This window comes from Cnephaeus nilssonii, assembly GCF_951640355.1.
Source record: "Cnephaeus nilssonii genome assembly, chromosome: 24".
NCBI classification, from domain to species: Eukaryota; Metazoa; Chordata; class Mammalia; order Chiroptera; family Vespertilionidae; genus Cnephaeus; species Cnephaeus nilssonii.
This window is the reverse complement of record NC_137095.1, coordinates 4632175-4651824: the sequence shown is the minus strand read 5'-3', so window position 1 is coordinate 4651824 and position 19650 is coordinate 4632175. Positions and strand designations below refer to the sequence as shown.

The following is a 19650-nucleotide window of genomic DNA, read 5'->3' as shown; positions in this document are numbered from 1 at the left end:
CGAGGGACGCACTCAGGTCGATGCTGGAGGAATAAGTGAACGATTTCAAAACTATCTTAGGATGTTACCAGAACAGATACGGCAAAATCCTAGGCCTGTGCGCCGGTTTTACAGCCTTCTGCCACAGCTCTCAGCTCAGGGTGCCTTAACACACTTATTGTCGTGGCGCTGCTCTCCTTGGGGGCGTAAGAGACGTCACGTCCATGACACACGGCTCCGCTCTCCAGAATCAATTCAAGGGCAGGAATGTCTGATTTGCATGTATCTGCATCTAATTCCAAAGTTACGGATCACCCTTACCAGCCACGGAAGCACAAAATGCTAAGAAGCACCTTCGAGGGGCATACATGAAAAATGCCCCAGATGATTACTGCCAGGCATTCCGGGAGCCGATTAATCTTTTATTTTCTTTAGTGAAGAGGGACAGCGCACGCAGGGCGGGAAGAGGAAGTGCCCCTCACTGCTGAACTGCTGTAAGCCCAGGGGCCCCGCGGGGCGGTGAGTGAGGCACAGTAAACAGGACAGAGAACCCACTGCCTCGTGAGGGCGAGCAGCTCCGCCCTTCCTACCTGCTCAGGTCAATGGTCCTGCAGAGGTAGCGACAGATAATCACGAACAAAGAGCCCTGGCCCGTGTTGCTCAGTGGGTAGCGCGCCGGCCTGCGGACCGAAGGGTCACGGGTTTGATTCCGGTCAAGGGCACATGCCCGGGTTGCGGGCTCAATCCCCAGGAGGGGGCGTACAGGAGGCAGCCGATCCATGATTCCCTCTCATCATGAATGTTTCTATCTCTCTCCTCCCCCTTCCTCTCTGACATCAATAAAAATATTAAAAAAAAAAAATGAACAAAGAGCATGGCTGCTGGGTCCAACACAGCCATACTTCGGCCACTAAAATCTGAGTTTCGCAGAATTCTCACATCACAAAATGGCACTCTTCTGATGAGGAGAGGGCAGGAACGGAGAGGACACTGAGAAAGTAGATTGGGTCGGAATATCTGCCTCCAGCAGAACCGTCCCTTTTCGTATTTTCACACACCATGTTTCAGTGTATTTTCTTTTATAAATATCTATTTTTATTAATTTCAGAGAGGGAGAGGGTGAGAGAATAGAAACATCGATGATGAGAGAGAATCACTGATTGCCTGCCTCCTGCATGCCCCAGCAGCCCACCATTGGGCATGTGCCCTGACCATGACCTCCTGGCCCGTAGGTCGATGCTCGACCACTGAACCATGCTGGCTGGGCCCATGTTTCGTTTTATTTTTATTTATTTTTAATATATTTTATTGATTTTTTACAGAGAGGAAGGGAGAGGGAGAGAGAGTTAGAAACATTGATGAGAAAGGAATATTGATCAGCTGCCTCCTGCACGCCCCCTACTGGGGATGTGCCTGCAACCACGGTACATGCCCTTGACCGGAATTGAACCCAGGACCCTTCAGTCCGCAGGCCGACGCTCTATCCACTGAGCCACACCGGTCAGGGCCATGTTTTGTTTTAAATCAAGGGCTCCAAACAGCTGAGACCAAGATGGGAAGGCCAGCTCAGTGCCCGATCAGGAGCAAGCTCACGATGCCCCCAGGGCCAGGCGGGGGGCTGACCCACTACCACTCAGGCAGCCGCTCCACCTCTGAATCAGGTGCTCTGAGCAGCTGCCCACAGGTCAGCATTTCATCTCAACTTCCCCAAACCTGTTCCCTAAATTAAAGAAAAATCAGATCAGAAAGTTACATACCTAGATCTGTATTAGCAAGCACTCACTGAAAATGTTAGCCTATCGCCCTGGCCGGTGTGGTTCAGTGGATAGAGCGTCGGTCTGCGGACCAAAGGGTCCCTCGGTTGCAGGCTCCTCCCCGGCCCGAGCCCGGGTCAGGGCGCGCATGGGGGAGGCAACCAATCAATGTGTTTCTCTCACATCGATATTCCTCTGTGTCTCTTCCTCTCTCTTCCACTCTCTCTAAAATCAATGGAAAAGTATCTTCGGGTGAGGATTAAAAAATAAATAAAATAACATGTTAGCCTAACATCATGTACTCGGCTGTGCTAGGCACTTGGTACATATCAGCTCACCATATCTATATGGGGGGAGGGGGATTATAGTATCACCCACCCCCTAGTTCAATCACTTAACAGAAAGTAAAGTTAGACATGCCAATCGCTGCCTGCTCCCTAAGGCTCCCGGTTAGCACAGCCTGTACTACCTGCGGCTCGTAGCTCTGGCTGCCCTGGAGGCGCCGAGGCTTACACCTGCTCATTAGACCTGGGTGAACACCTGGCCAATGAGCCAATCTCAAGTCGGGGGGGGGGGGGAAGGGGGGAGGAGGCACCCCCCCAGACACAGGAAGATACCCAGGCTGTACACTTCCTGCAGTTCCAGAAGATTTGTAATCAATCTTTTAAATCATCCCCTTAGTTAGAATGGGTATCTGCTCCCACGTGTTCGAGTCCAGTAAACAGTGAGCTCTTTTACAATATAAAACCGTGTTTGTACTTCCTGGTAAATACCTAATATATGCAATCTTTCTTTTTTAAAAAATATATTTTTATTGATGTCAGAGAGAAAGGGAGAGGGAGAGACAGAAACATCAATGATGAGAGAGAATCATGAACCGGCTGCCTCCTGCACGCCCCCTACTGGGGATCGAGCCCGCGAACAGGGCATGTGCCCTGACAGGGAATCGAACCCTGACCTCCTGGTTCATAGGTCGATGCCCAGCCCCTGAGCCACGCAGCCTGGGCATCTGCAATATTTCTAAACAAACGGTGAGAACGATGATCAGTGCTGAAGTCAACCCCTCTCAGCTCTGAGCAGGAGCATCCCAGATGGAGGAGGCTCTGACGATAGAGCACGAAGCGATACCCAGTGCTCCTGGGAGAGGTCCTGGGAGACCGCGGGTGAAGGCACACCCACACTGCCTGTCCCCCACAGGCGCTTCCAGAGCAGAAAGCACTTCAGCCGAGCGAGAAAGACGGCTCCCTTCAGTGCCAGAAGCAGGGACAGTGACAGAACTCAGACATGGAAGCAGGGCACCGAGTCACCATCATCCAATTTCCCCCAATCCTTTATTTTTTTTTTAACTTTTTTTTATTGATTTCAGAGAGGAAGGGAGCGGGAGAGAGAGAGAAACATCCATGATGAGAGGGAATCATTGATTGGCTGCCTCCTGCACACCCCCTACTGGAGATTGAGCCCACAACTCAGGCATGTGCCCTTGACCAGAATCGAATCCAGGACCCTTCAGCCTGCAGGCTGATGCTCTATCCACTGAGCTACACCAGCCAGGGCTCCCCCAATCCTTAACATGACTTCCCCCGAGTGTTCTTTCTGCCTAATCTCATCTTAAAAACCAAAGTTTCACTGCTATATCCTCAAGGCGTCCTTCATCTTATTTTTGACACTGACTTAAAAAGAGAGGAGGTTAGACCAGTGGTCGGCAAACTCATTAGTCAACAGAGCCAAATACCAACAGTACAACGATTGAAATTTCTTTTGAGAGCCCAATTTTTTAAACTTCTTCTAACGCCACTTCTTCAACATAGACTCGCCCAGGCTGTGGTATTTTGTGGAAGAGCCACACTCAAGGGGCCAAGGAGCCGCATGTGGCTTGCGAGCCGCGGTTTGCTGACCACTGGGTTAGACCATCACAGTATACAGCAGGGGTCCTCAAACTTTTTAAACAGGGGGCCAGTTCACTGTCCCTCAGACCGTTGGAGGGCGGAACTATAGTTTAAAAAAGAAAACTATGAACAAATTCCTATGCACACTGCTAAGTCAGCTGCTAAGCAGGACAGGCAGCAGCGGCAAAAACACCCGGTGGGCCGGATAAATGTCCCTGGCGGGCCGCAAGTGGCCCGCGGGCCATAGTTTGAGGACCCCTGGATACAGGATAGCACCGAATTCAACTTGGCTCTACACGCCAAGTGCCAAATGCCTGTAACTGGAGAATGAAACCTCATTTTAGACCTTAAAACTGCACTGAAGTGAGACTTGCCAGCTCTAACCAGGGAGATTATAATATTTCCCCTTTAGAGCTGCTGAAGGATTCGCAACTAGATAACCCTGGAGACTACACACCGCGGTGTGTCTGCTGACCAATCCGGGAAGGGAAAAGCTGCGCACACCGATATCTCGAGCGCCCCTATTTCTGAGGGGACCTGCACGCCCCGCCATTCTGCCACGAACCTCTGACGACCTCCCCAAGAAAGCCCACAGTCAGGCCTGCCTTCCTCTGCTCTCCCTGTGCCTGCTCACTCCCATCCTAGACAGGCAGTTTCCATTGTTCTTCAGCCAACACACTGGTGACAAGAAGGCAAAAGCCAATTCATGCGAGCGAATGCAGAGAACATTCCTTCCAGGCCACACCTCCCTGAAGAGTTCCTAAGCCTTCATAAATCTTTATCCACAGGCGCATCTGTACAACCACGCCTTCCTCCAAACGGAGAAAACACTCCATTAAGAGCCTCATTCAGGGTCCCGCTCCTAAGTCTATGAAGAAAGAACCAAAACAAAACAGGAAAAGTCGAAAAAAAAAAAAATTAGACACCCCCCCAACCCACTGATTCTGAAGATGTTAACTTTTAGTAAGAAAAAAAAGAAAGGATTTTTCTTCTTCAGTGGGCATTTCTATTATCAATGCACTTTTAGAAACCAAAGTTGGCAGGTTTAAAACATTTCCAACTGCATTTAGGGAACAAGAGTTCCTTTACTTTGAAGTATATGCTCTCTGATCAAATAGAGCTATTTTAAAAAAAACTATCTATACTAATAAAAGGGTAATATGCTAATTAGACCGGACATCTTCCGGACAAAGCCACGGTGGCAGGGGCCGAGGCAGAGGCGGTTAGGCGTTATCAGGCCGGCAGGGGGGAGCAGTAAGGGGGCGATCAACCGGCAAGGGGGGGAATCAGGCCGGCAGGGGGGAGCAGTTAGGGGTCGATCAGACTGGCAGAGGGGAGGATCAGGCCGGCAGGGGAGCAGTTAGGGGGTGATTAGGCTGGCAGGCAGAGGCGGTTAGGGGCGATCAGGCAGGCAGGCAGGCGAGTGGTTAGGAGCCAGTGGTCCCAGATTGCAAGAGGGATGTCTAACTGCCAGTTATCCCTCGAGGGGCCCTGGATTGGAGAGAGTGCAGGCCGAGCTCAGGGACCCCAGCCCCGTGCACGAATTTCTTGCACCGGGCCTCTAGTTAATTATAACTTAAATTACTCCCAAGAGCAATTTTCTACATTAACACCTAACATCATATTCCCAAAAGCATTTTTATGGCTGTTTGGCCCAAATATTAATTTTAAAAGGCTGAAATCAACTGAGATTTCTAAAGAATGATCATCAATCTAAAGAATGATCATCTTTTGCTTCACAGTGAGATTCGTGATGCAGGTTCCATCACTTAACATAATTCTGAAAAAAAAGACACAAAAACTAATGATATTTCGTTATTAAGTGTTATTCTCAAAAATACTTCATAAATAAAAAATCGACCACCCCATTCCACCCTCAGTATCCTACCCACAAAAAAAAAAAAAAAAAAAAAAAAATCCTAAGAAAATCTCTCACCATGCCGACGTAAGGCATCGCTGAGCACTTTAGATTAAAAACGGTAAGTTGCTACGCCCAGTTACAGAGGGTGCCAGGCTTAAGTCTACTCACACAGTTGAGGACGATGAGCAAACAGCTGTCCTGTGGCTTGAGACAGACATTAGCTTCCTGCCTTCCCTATGCTCACAAGCAGCTACTTAAAGTTTGAGTTTTAGGCAAGAAAACATGTTAAAGCCTTCGTGTTTCCCTGCAGCAGACGTCAGATTCATTCCTGTAACACATGCAACAGGAAACAGAGTTGAGACAGTTAAAATCCACCGGGCGCACTGTAAGGGCCTAAAGGTTTAAGGAGTGCGTTCACTATGGCGGTTAGATTAGATAAGAAAGGGTCGTTGAGGCACAATGAAGAAACAAAAATCATTGCAGTTGGCATTTGACACCGATGTGTAGTACCACAACAGGTGACTTTAACATAGATCTTCCTTCCCCGGCGGCCGCAGCCAGGGGAGCAAGGGTTGCTGTTTTCAATCATTTGTCTGCAAAGTAAGCCAACGAGGCTGTTGCTTTCCCCCTAAGTTAGCGAATTGATTCAGCACAAACAGCCATAAAACACCTAAAGAATAACTGTGACAGTGCCTGGCGGGACTTCAGAGGCCCCAGACCATCCCCGGGACCTCCCGCTTGGGGAGGATGAGATCCTGGTCCTGCTGTGGCAGGAGCAGCAGCCACATTTCTATTTCTGACATTTACTCTGAAGGTCACAGCACACCCCCAGATTCCAGTGTCTAGAGCACCGTTACTGCTACAGGCTGACCACTGTTACAAGGCCTGTCTGAAAAACAGAACGGCATTCAACCAAAATATCCCAGAATACCCAGATAACTACCTTTCCCCTACATCAGCGGTCGGCAAACTCATTAGTCAACAGAGCCAAATATCAACAGGACAACGATTGAAATTTCTTTGGAGAGCCACATTTTTTAAACTTCTAACGCCACTTCTTCAAAATAGACTCGCCCAGGCCGTGGTATTTTGTGGAAGAGCCACACTCAAGGGGCCAAAGAGCCGCATGTGGCTCGCGAGCCGCGGTTTGCCGACCACTGCCCTACATACACACTACAGGCCTGGTGCACGAATTCGTGCACGGCTGTGGCCCCTCGGGCTGGCCAGCGATCCAGCCGATCGGGGCCACAGGAGGTTGGATGTGGGAGTGCACTGACCACCAGGGGGCAACTCCTGCATTGAGCGCCTGCCCCACGGTGGTCAGTGCACATCACAGCGACCGGTCGGTTAGTCCCTTAGGCTTTTATGAAAATTCATGCACTGGAGGCGGGGGGTCCCTTAGCCTGGCCTGCCCCCTCTTACAGTCTGGGAATGCTCCGGGGCGGGAGGCGACCTGGCAATCAGGGGAAGGCGCTGCCCCATCACACCTTTGCTGCTGCCACTGCCGGCAGCACAATCCTCGGCCGGCCCTGGTTACCTGAGCCTCGGGCAGCTGGGCAGCCGCCATCCGATGCTTACCTGCACCTTGGGCCGGCCCTGGGTGGCTGAAGGGACTGGGCGCTGCCATCTTGTGGCTGTGGGTGCCGCCATATTTGAGGGCGTGGCAGTCAATTAACATAGTCCCCCCTTATTGGCTGTGGGTGCCACCAGCTTTGTGAGGGTGTGATGGTCAATTAGCATATTTCCTCTTTATTAGATAGGATCGGCCTCAATTTCTACAGTAAATTTTAGGGAAAACTTTAGGATTTCATAAACAGTAAACTTGCTATTTATATTAGCAACATGGTTTGAAAATGCCACGAGAGCCCTCACCGGTGTGGCTCAGTGGATAGAGCATCGGCCTATGGATCAAAGGGTCCTGGGCTCAATTCCAGTCAAGGCACTACCTCAGTTGCAGGCTCCTCCCCAGCCCTAGCCTTGGTCAGGGCTCATGCAGGAGGCATCCAATGGGTGTTTCTCTCTGTCTCTCCCTCTCCCTTCCACTCTCTCTAAAATCAATGGAAAAACATCCTCAGGTGAGGATACAAAAAATAAAAAATAAAAATGCCATGAGAAATAGCAAACACGAGAATTTCATCAATTTTCAAGTATTATTTAATGCTGAAATATTTTCTGCACTTTTGCTATGCCCTATAAGATGACTAAAGGTTTGAGGGCTCATTTGAAACAACTCAAATGCTTCTTTATAATCTACTTATACTACACAGATAATCCCAGGCCCTCGCCACCACCTCAGTTAGAGCATCGTCTGTATACACCAAGTGTGCAGGTTCAAGCCCACTCATGGCGCATACAGGAATCAAACAATGAATGCATACATAAGCGGAACAACAAACCAAGGTTTCTCTCTCTCTGTCTCTCTCAAATCAAAAAATAAAATTTAAACATATAATTCAAGACCTCGTGAAAGTTGTAACGTTATGGAATCATTTGCACACAAGTTAATGTGCTTGTCCCAGAACCTGTGCCCAGAGAACATATGAAACCTGATGTTCACTGCAAGTTAAGTCCACACAATGACCCAAAAATAAACGGTACCAATCTCGGGCTGAAAAACCGAAGCATGCTGTCCGTATGTAACACTTCAGGAGTGATTCAGGCAAAATTACCAAAGAATGTTACGGTTCTCTGGGGACCCAAGTTTCACGAGGAATAGTATATACCGAGTCTCCAAGTATCCCCACAAACCACCAAAGGGAAAACAGTAACTTTTAAGTGGAAGAACTGCAGACACCACATTAACCAAGATCGGAATTAGTGCAACGGATAACAGGGCAAGCAGATATGTGCCTGCTGACATGGTGCACGGAGAAACACACGTCACTAACAGCAATTCTGCCCCAAATGCATTTCCTGAACGTGATCACAAGGACACGTTCGACAAACCCACAATGAGGAGATACTATAAATAAACTAGAGGCCCAGTGCACAAATTCGTGCACCAGTGGGATCCCTCAGCCTGGCCTGTGGGATTGAGCCAAAACTGGTTCTCTGACATCCCCTGAGGGGTCGGGCCAAGGGACCCCACTGGTGCACGATTAGGGCCAGGGAGGGACGCGGGAGGTTGGCCAGCCGGGAAGGACCGCGGGAGGGCTCCAGGGCGTGACTGGCCTGTTTCTCTCAGTTCCAATCGGCGGATCCCACAGCAGCAAGCTAACCTACCAGAGTGTCTGCCCCCTAGTGGTCAGTACACATAAGAGCGACTTGTCGACCAGTCGACTGTCTGCCCCCTGGTGGTCAGTGCACATCATAGCGTGCGGTTGAGCGGTCTTAGCATATCATTAGCATATTACGCTTTCATTGGTTGAACGGACAACTGGACACTTAGCATGTTAGGCTTTTATTATATAGGACTAGAGGCCCGGTGCACGAAATTTGTGCAAGGGTAGGCCTTCTTCCCCTGGCTGTCAGCACCGGCTTCACTCCAGCTGCCGGCGGGCACCCAGCCCGGCTGCGTCTGGGTGGTTGTCCAGAAAGACGTCTGGTCTAATTAGCATATTATGCTTTTATTATTATAGATTATTATAGATGGTTTGCCATTCTTCCAAAATGTCAATGTCATAAAAGACAAAGAGAAGCTAAGGTAATGGTAATGTTCCGGTTAAATGAGAATAGAGACCTAACAACTAAATGCAATGGATGATTCTGGATTGGATCCTAGTCCAGAAGGAAAACTATAGGCCAGTGAGGGGCAGCCTTTGGAGCTTGGTGTGTCAAACTTCGCCAAAAAACTGAGCATAACTCGGGTAGTGTGTCACTTTGAGGAAAAAACATTATTTCGCAAATGTTTCATCCTCAGGAGCAGCAAATGTTTCACCCTCGGCATGCGGCCGCCTCAGCAGCCGCGTGTCATTAGAAATGGCTATGCGTGTCAGTGCTGACACGTGTGTCATAGGTTCGCCATCACTGCTATAGGCAGTCCTCAGGTTACCAAGTACGTCGTTTCGTGGTTACGTCGCCATCTCCCATTTATTTATATAAAATAAAAGTTCCGTCACTTCAATGTATGTACATAGGTGCTTCATGTTTTTTATTATTTACTGTATTTACCACAAGTAAAGGTCAGGAATTATCTTTCTTTTAACTTTTTTTACTGTTTCACTTCATTACTGCTGTGTCTGTGCTCCATGTGAGTGACGTAGGTGCTTATGTAGGTGGGTTCCGACTTACGGCGAAAATCGCGTTACGTCATGCTGTAGGAACAGATCTCCGACGTCATGCGAGCACCTACTGTAAAGAACATCACTGGGAGAACTAGAGAAATCGGAATGTGGACTGTGTTACTGTGTTAGAGAGTTGTATTATGTCAGTGTTAAATTTCCTCAATTCAGTCACTGAAATGTCCTTGGAAATTAAGAGAATGCCCTCAGTCTTGGAAAACACACTTCTAATTATTACATGGTAAAGGGCCTGACACGTACAACTTATTCTCAAACAGTCCAGAAAAAAATAACATCACAGAGAATAACCGAGCACACGTGGCAGAATGTTAACAAGTGGCATATCTTGCCAAGGACTACATGGGAATTATTTATATCATTAATGCAACTTTCTATAAATCTGAAATGATTTCCAAATAAGACCTGAACAAAACTTAACTTTTGAACCTGCCATTCTAAGGATGCTGAATACCTAATAAGGGAGCCAGAATTCCTATAATCTCCACACACCCAAATGCCAACCCAACAGCAATCCAACTTGGCATGTGATGATCTATTCAATGAATTATAAGAAACGGTGCTCTTGTCCTAGCCAGTGTGGCTCAGTGGATAGAGCATCGGCCTGCGGACTGAAGGGTCCCAGGTTCGATTCCGGTCAAGGGCATGTACCTTGGTTGCGGGCACATCCCCAGTGGGGGGTGTGCAGGAGGCAGCTGATCCATGTTTCTCTCTCATCCATGTTTCTAACTCTATCCCTCTCCCTTCCTCTCTGTAAAAAAACCAATAAAATATATTTTTAAAAAAAAAAAAGAAAAGATTGACCTTAAAAAGAGGAAGAAAAGCCTTCCATTGAAATGAGCGCAGAGGTCCCACTCTTGGTTTTACACACACCCACACGACGACGTGTCCTCGAATCTTCACAGTGGCCTGATCCCAAAGGGCCAAGAACTGGGAACCACCCAAATGCCCACCGAATGGTGATGCGTCAACCACCTGTGGAATGTCCACACAGTGACTACCCTTCCGCACAGAGACGTGTGCTGCGGCTGCAGCTGATGACCTGGCTGAGGCTGCACAGCGCTGTGCCAGGAGAGCGAAGACAGACCACGCTGTGTGCGGCTCCACTGACAGGAAGTGCCACGAAGCAACTATGACAGAAAGCAGATGTGGGGTGAGCGCAGGTTACGCCCAAGGGGCACGAGGAAAATGGGGTGATGGCCATGTTCCTGGTGATCACGGTGGTGGGCTTGTCACAACCAAGACTGCACATTGAAAAATCGCCAATTCTGCCGGGCTGGTGTGGCTCCGTGGTTGAGCAGTGACCCAGGAACCAAGAGGTCCCTGGTTTGATTCCCAGTCAAGGGCACATGCCCAGGTTGCGGGTTCGATCCCCAGTAGGGGACGTCAAGAGGCAGCTGATCGATGATGTTTCTCCCTAATTGATGTTTCTCTCTCTCCAACTCTCTTGCTTCCTCTGTCTCTAAAAATCAATAAAAACATATTTTAAAAAAATAAAATAGTAAATTTTATTACATGCAAATCTACCGCGATAAAGCTGATTTAAACAATAAACTAGAACCAAGGAGTGGAAAGGGCCATTTTGATTCAAAATATGACTCAGAGTAATCCTGTGCTTGGTGGAGGATAAGTATTACAAGTCTGAGTTATGCCAAGAGGATCCATATACCAACGAGTTCAGGTTTCAACAAGGATCAGTTTTCTACTAAGTAAATATTTTATGTTTTCTATCTTAAATAATTTTTTAAGTATTCTCATTATTTCTAAGCAGAGAAACAAAACTTTTCCCTTTCTTACCTTCCCTCTACATTCACTTCTTAGATCATGTCAACATCTTGAAAATGATGTGGTACCTACACCCTGGCTGGTCTGGCTCAGTGGATAGAGTGTTGGCCTGCGGACTGAAGGGTCCTGGGTTTGATTCCAGTCAAGGGCACGTACCTCAGTTGCAGGCTTGATCCCCAATAGGGGGTGTGCAGGAAGCAGCCGATCAATGATTCTCTCTCATCACTGATGTTTCTATCTCTCTTTCTCCCTTCCTCTCTGAAACCTATAATACACACACACACACACACACACACTTAAAATAAAAAAATGATGTGGTACCTTGAACAAGGTCAACTTGGACTGCTTTTTAAAGAACACATCATTATTTTATAATAAGCATGAAGATGAACTGAAGCTTGAACGTGTTCATCTCGAATTTTTAAAGTTGTGTGTGTAGAAGTGTATAATTCTGACAAATTCTACTAAACATTATTTGCTAGTTGCAGATTTTAAAATATAACTGACATCAAGTAAATTATTGCATTTCTGCGAAAAATACCTCCCAAATAAAGGCAGCAGCTCAATAATTAAAGTTATGTTACAAAATAATTCATATTCCTAAGGAGTTTTCAATTTTTCACATAACTTAAAAGATGCGTCACTAGCATTCAAATATAAAATTAAAGATGAACTTACAGTAAATTGGGTAATTTGAGGCCAACAGACTTCTTCATAAAACTTTTGGATCTTAAAAGTATTTTTACAAAAAATAAAATAAAATAAAAAATTAAGCCATCTGGCGTTGCTCAGTAGTTAAGCATCGACCTATGAGCCAGGAGGTCATGGTTCAATTTGCGGTCAGGGCATATGCCGTGGTTGTGGGCTTGATCCCCAGTCGGGGGGTGCACAGGAGGCAGCTGATCCACGATTCTCTCATTAAGGATACACAGTTGATTTTTTTAAAGTATCCAACAACCATTAAATCATTTTTCCCCTATAAAACACTCTTGCATTCACCTTGGTTAGCAGTCATCTTGCAGAGCAACACTATGGGTTACAAGTGGGATAAATACACAGAGAAAACCAAGGACAAAAACATCACTTCCCAGAAACGAGGCGCACGTCAATACACACGCCACGTTCCCGGCCAAGGTCAGGCGGGCCATTTTTTGTTGTTGGTTTTTTAATAAGAAAGCATTTTTTGGTTTTAGATGGTAAGACACATTCTGTCATAGCTTTATTTTAAAAAATATGTATTTCTTTTATCGATTTCAGAGAGAGAGAAACATCGATGATGAGATAGAATCATTGATCGGCTGCTTCCTGCACGCTCCCCACTGGGGATGGAGCCCACAACCCGGGCATGTGCAGTTGGCCGGAATTGAACCTGGGACCCTTCAGTCCGCAGGCCGATGCTCTATCCACTGAGCCACACCGGCTAGGGCTAGGCGTGCAGTTTTGATAGCACTGATGTCAGGAGTCATCAGTCTTGCTCAGACTGCATTTCCAGTCAGTACCTGGCACAAACCTGCATGGAATAGGTCCTCTATGTTTACATAGAGTGCTACGCACTGAAGTGTTTATATAATGAATTAACATTTGACCTGCATTTATTGACATTACAAAAACAAAGGCTGGTCCTGCGGGTGTGACTCAGGGGTTGAGCATTGACCCAGGAACCAAAAGGTCACCTGTTTGCCCACCAGTGAACATGCCTGGGTTGCGGGTTCCATCCCCAGCAGGGGCGATAGATGATGGTCCTCTCTCTGTCCTTGTCCCTTCCTCTCTCTCTAAAAATCAATAAAAACATTAAAAAACAAACAAACTCTGAACCCCTAATATATCAACTATAGGAAATCCAATCACCCAAGTAAAAATCAAATGAACAAACTTGTCCATCTTTAATTTGTAGGATCAGGGAATGCTTTTTTAAAAAATATATATTTTATTGATTTTTTACAGAGAGGAAGGGAGAAGGATAGAGAGTTAGAAACATCAATGAAAGAGAAACATTGATCAGCTGCCTCCTGCACACCCCCTACTGGGGATGTGCCCACAACCAAGGTACATGCCCTTGACCAGAATGGAACCTGGGACCCTTCAGTCCACAGGCCGACACTCTATCCAGTAAGCCAAACCTGTTAGGGCAATCAGGGAATGCTTTAACAGTGTAGGACATACTAATCCAGTGTAAATGAACTCTTTTCCGCCTTCTAGGCCATTTAATTTCTGACAATCTAAAAATAATATGTCTGATGATATATCCATTTTTAAGACTTTCTAATTTGTACTATATTCTCTTTGAGAATTTAATGGCACCCATAGGTCGTTTTAAAAAGCCAATATACTATATATAGATGTATGTATATACTGTATATATACAAAGCACAATTGAAGGAGTCTCTTTTTCACACCATTAAAATACCCTACATGCATATTTCTATTACTTCTTTTTTATTATTAATATATTTTATTGATTTTTTACAGAGAGGAAGAGAAAGGGAGAGAGAGTTAGAAACATCGATGAGAGAGAAACATTGATCAGCTGCCTTCTGCACACCTCCTACTGGGGATGTGCCGGCAACCAAGGTCCATGCCCTTGACCGGAATCAAACCCGGGACCCTTCAGTCCGCAGGCCGACGCTCTGTCCACTGAGCCAACCCGGTTTCGGGTACTTCTAATACTGAAAATAAAAACTAGTAATTGGACACATTTTCAAATGTCACGTCTCCCTTAATTAGGAAAAGCAGCAGCAGCGTATTAGCTCTGAAACTACCGAGGAGTCGGCACCGGAACCGGCACTGACCTGGTGCCAGCATTACAGAGACCACCTGGGTAATTTGGGCTCCTGGGTCGGTGGTACCTGATGTGCTGTTCGGCAGGCCGGCACCAGCCACTCCCAAAAGGCCTTTCTCTTCTATTTCTATGGGCCGTCATAAAACAGAACAGATGACTAAGCACCGTACTCTCTGAAGCCACTGAGCATTCAGGGGCAAACTGTTTCCACTTCATCAACCAGGTGCTCTATTTATTTATTGTTCTCCTTATTGATTGGTCCTAAACCCGCTGGGGGAGGGCCCACTGGCGCCAACACTGGCCTCAATACATTTATTGCCAGGAGCCAGAACCAAAGGCCCGAGGGAGTCTGACTCAAACTTTCAGGAGCTAAGCAAGGTGAAAAAGCCAAGTTTTCCCGAAATGCTCACTAACCCTGGATTTCCCTCTATAACCTTTACGCCAGTGTTTCTCAAATCCACGGATTAACAGCATCAGAAATATGCTCACATCTGTGTCCTACTCCATACCGGCTGACTCCATTTCTGGAGCCCCAGTCCAAGCATTAGCACGCTCCAACCAGCTCCTAAGGGATTTTCAGGTTCACGTTTGAGAACCATTATCTTAGACACCTACTGGAAATTATTACTTCAGAACAGAACACAATCCTATATAATAAAGAGGTAATATGCAAATTGACCCTCATGCCCTTGCACAAGATGGCTGCCACAAGATGGCCTGCAGGGGTGGGCAGTTAGGGGCAACCAGGCCGGCAGGGGAAGGCAGTTGGGGAGGGGGGCGGGACAAGGCCGGCAGGGGAGGGCAATTGGGGGCGACCAGGCCGGCAGAGGAGGGCAGTTGGGGGGAGCAGGCCTGCAGGGGAGGGCAGTTGGGGGCGACCAGGTCTGCAGGGGAGGGCAGTTGGGGGCAACCGGGCTGGCAGGGGAGCAGTTAGGTGTTGATCAGGCTGGCAGAGGAGCGGTTAGGGGGTGATCAGGCTGGCAGGCAAACGAGTGGTTGGGAGCCGGCAGTCCTGGATTGTGAGAGGGATCCCAGATTGGAGAGGGTGCAGGCTGGGCTGAGAGACACCCTCACCCCCCCCCCAGTGCACGAATTTCGTGCACCGAGCCTCTAGTAAATACATATTTACAGTTGGAAGAAAAATGGTTTCAAATGACTACAAAGTTGGTAACTTGAGAATAACTGAGGTCAATTAAAATTAGGTCAAAAGCTGCATTTCAAAAGAAACCTCTCAAAAAACCAATGGTTTCCCACTATAAACTTTGGAGAACCACTATTTAAATTTTTTGCAAGTGCTTTTTGCTGGCTAGAGGTAAGAAAACACAATCAGGGAACAAGTACAAGTGATATTACCTTTTCAGCATTTAGAGATCATGACAACTAAAATAAGGGGAGTATTAATATAGAGATTTGCTACTCATATTTGGGGACAAAAAGTGAGTAGCTACCAAGATTTGGAATCCATTGAGATAAGATACATTATATGTTTTATGCAATTACCTAAAAATTGAAGATAAATTATTTTGTATTGTTTATGAAAGCTAAATAATACAGTCTTTTCAAATGATATATTATTTTATTATTATAAAATGTTATAACATTTAAAACCTATTAAATGAACTGTTGTTTTGCATTTTTATTATTCTAAAAAGCAGCAATTATTTTGGGTAGTAATATGTGCCAAGTTAAAAATTTGAGCCGGGCCGGGGTGACTCAGTGGTTGAGTGTCAAACTATGAACCAGGATGTCATGGTTCAATTCCCAGGCTTGATCCCTGACCGTGCAGGAGGCAGCCGATCAATGATTCTCTCTCATCATTGATGTTTCTATCTCTTGCTCCTTCTTCCTTCCTCTCTAAAATCAATTAAAATATATACATATATATTTTAAATTTTTAAAAATATTTTTGATTTCAGAGAGGAAGGGAGAGGGGAGAGATAGAAACATCAATGATGAGAATCAGTGATCCACTGCCTTCTGCACGCCCCCTACTGGGGATCGAGCTGGCAACCCTGGGCATGTGTCCTTGACAGAATTAAACCTGGGACCCTTCAGTCCATAGGCTGACGCTCTATCCACTGAGCCAAACCAGCTAGGGCAATAAAAATATATTTTTAAAAAGTTTGAAGAGAATGGCATTTTCTGCCTATAAAATACCATAATAGTTAAAAAAACAACAACAAACCCAAACCCCAAAAACTTCTGCTTTTATAATGAGCAATCATGCATTTTTATTAAAAGTTTATAATTGCATCAACTCTGGACTACAGAATTCAACCCCTTCAAAGAAAACAACATTCATCTGTATTTTCAAAAGTTCTTTTTACTTGATCTTTCTCTTACCACCAAGATGCTTTCAAAACTACACATGAAAAAGGATGTTTTTTGTTTTGTTTTTGTTTCTTTGGTGTGTTTTTTTTTGGATCAAAAAGGATGTTTTTTTAAGCCCAATGGAGCTGCCTTTGCCTTAAAATATGCTAGTGGGGGATAATGAAGAGAAATAAAGAATAAAGAAATATAATTAAAAAGTGATTCTAAATCAACTATTTCTAAGTTTACCTCAATTGTTTTCTAGGCGAGGTTAGCTGCAGCATTTCACTATTTTGATGATATTATATTTGATGTGAAAAAATACGTGTGGCCCGTTTTCCTACCTGTAAATGACTGAATAGCTTGTGTTCCCAGGTGGACGCTTCATACACCTGGATGCAAAAATGGCCCCAGGCTCACTGCTGCCTGAGGAGGTCAGCAGGGTCTCACACGGCTCAGGTAAAGTCTGTCACACTAGACCTCATCCTCCCCTTGCAGCCTGGCCTCCAGCTTTTATTAAATGTGAGGAATTCAACAGCTTGGAAACTCCAAACGTACCACACATGGAAAACTACCTTTATTTTCCCTCTGTCTCATTCTTTTATCTTTTTACTAGAGGCCCGGTGCATGAATTCGTGCACAGATGGGGTCCAGCGGGCCTGCCCAATCCTGACTGGGGTGTTGGGGGCTGATCAGGGGCGACTGGGGCCCAGATCAGGCTGGTTGACTGCCGAAGTGCGCGTCACAGCCACCTGTCGTTCTGGTCCTTCCACCGTTCCGGTGGTTGGGCTTTTATATATATAGCTATTCTGCACATTTTAAAGTGTCTATCTTGTTTGGGATGTTCCAAAAAATTGTCAGGACTGCTTTAAAAAAAATGTTTTCCTTAAAGCACTTGTAGACGAAGGCCAAGTGTTCGAGTCTCCCTAGAAGGAAGGCCTAGTGAAGTGGAGCCAAGAGGGGGAAGGCTGGAGACGAACAGGGTCGGCCTAGGAGGCACAGGGCTCCTGGGTGAAAAGGGCTTCGCCAAGTTCAGTTCCAAGTGTGGAGCCGCTCATCAGCTAAGGCAACCTCGGGCCAGCCAGTCAGCCTTTCTAAAAGGCCTCACTTGGCCCTAGCTGGTTTGGCTCAGTGGATAGAGCGTCGGCCTGTGGACTGAAGGGTCCCGGGTTCGATTCAGGTCAAGGGCACAGGTCTGGGTTGCGGGTTTGATCCCCAGTGTGGGGCGTGCAGGAGGCAGCCGATCCATGATTCTCATCATTGATGTTTCTCTCTCTCCCTCTTCCTTCCTCTCTGAAATCAATAAAAATATATTTAGAAAACAAAAATAAATAAATAAATAAATAAATAAATAAATAAATAAATAAATTAAAGGCCTCAGTTGTTACACGAAGGGAACGGCCCTTAACTTTTTCAAAGTCGTCTGGGGATTGCAGCCGAGAATGTTCATCACAGAACCGGCTGGTGTGGTCACGCTCCCGGGGTAGGTAAGAAAGTTCAAAGGGCAACAAGGAACCAGGCCACCGAGCCGCACGGTGAAGAGTGGGGTCCAGAGCCAGAGCTGGAGGCAGCGATCAGTCAGTGAGAAACTAGCGTGGCCTGTGCTGAGAGGGAGGAGAGGCGTGTGGAGCCTAGAGAGACTGTGGATGTGAAGTGGACAGGAAGCTGTGGCCACCGGGGGAAGGAGAGGGCGGGTCAGAGCACACCCAGGATCTGGCTTCCAGGCCGTACCACCCACTGGCTGTGACCGGCGGGGAAGGGTCTGAGAGACTGCGGGGAAGACAAAAGAAGCGGTCAAGCTGAGCCTTGCTGAGGTCCATGTAGGTACGGAAGAAGGGATGACCGTGGGTCGCATATAAAAATCCTGGACTTAAGCCCTGACCGGTTTGGCTCAGTAGATAGAGCATCAGCCTGGGGACTGAAGGGTCCTGGGTTCGATTCCGGTCAAGGGCATGTACCTTGGTTGCGGGCACATCCCCAGTAGGGGGTGTGCAAGAGGCAGCTGATCGAAGTTTCTAATTCTCTATCCCTCTCCCTTCCTCTCTGAAAAAAAATCAATAAAATATATATATTTTAAAAATCCTGGATTTAAGATGCAGGTCTCGGAACCATTCATACACACGTATGTTAACCGAACAATGGACTGAAGGTTACCCAAGGAACACGGCGAGAACAGTGGTCAGGTCAGAACCCTCTGTAATTCGCATACCTCGTAGTTGTGAAGAGGGAACTTTGCACAAGCAGGAGGCGGCCTGGCAGTGTCATGACACGAATGGGAGGAGCCTCAGAAGGAAAAAGTTATCAACAAAAGAACTGCCTGCTAACACGTTGGCCGGCGTTTACGAAGAAGCCGTACAGGAAATACATGGCCCTGTTCTGGAGAACAAAGACACCTTGTCACAGCTTCCAGGGGAAGTGTTACCGACTTGTTGCCCATTGAAGTCATTGCTCCTGGTGTTAGAAAAAACAAAGCTCCGTTTTTCTCCATTCTGAAAGAACCAGAGAGAGCCATCACGTCTCAACTTGCCTCAATGTCGCATCATGCCAAGAGTTTACTTCTCCCTCCAGAAAACTGGTTTCTTCTTTTTATTTAAAAAAAAAAAAATGTTTTATTGATTTTTTACAGAGAGGAAGGGAGAGGGTGAGTGAGTTAGAAACATCGATGAGAGAGAAACATCCATCGGCTGCCTCCTGCATGCCCCCTACTGGGGATGTGCCCATAACCAAGGTCCATGCCCTTGACCGGAATCGAACCTGGGACCCCCGAGTCTACAGGCCGACGCTCTATCCACTGAGCCACACTGGCTAGGGCTAGAAAACTGGTTTCTACCTCTGAAGGACACCTATGTACTGAAAGGGAGTACTAGCTCCCCTGACTCAGTCAACCAGAGACCAGGACAGGAGAGGGACAGAGAAACGATGAAAGACACCCCTTCCTCCCAGTTCTCGTGCCCCCCCCCCCCCCCCGCCGGGGACTAAAGAGGAGGGTGCCTTTACCTGGGGTGCCCATTACTAGGGAACCCACAGCCAAACTTGAAATGACTTTTCCTAAAACTGT

The 19650-nt window shown here is 46.8% G+C and overlaps 1 protein-coding gene and 1 long non-coding RNA gene across 7 annotated transcripts in view; one reads left to right on the top strand and one right to left on the bottom strand.

Annotated features, from left to right (window-relative positions):
• ZFAND6 (zinc finger AN1-type containing 6) overlaps positions 1-19650 on the bottom strand; it is a 56119-nt gene that overhangs the window by 23705 nt on the left and 12764 nt on the right. Inside the window, exon 2 of one of the 6 annotated variants that reach the window (XM_079764165.1) lies at positions 5649-5808. The exons of the other annotated variants lie outside the window; for them this stretch is intronic. The gene's annotated coding sequence lies outside the window, so the exon portion shown is untranslated. The remainder of the gene's footprint in view (positions 1-5648; positions 5809-19650) is intronic. 6 annotated transcript variants of the gene reach the window in all.
• On the top strand, positions 3171-5310 carry LOC307094977. Its single transcript, XR_013813154.1, has 2 exons — positions 3171-5011; positions 5044-5310. It is a non-coding gene; the product is annotated as an uncharacterized lncRNA (long non-coding RNA).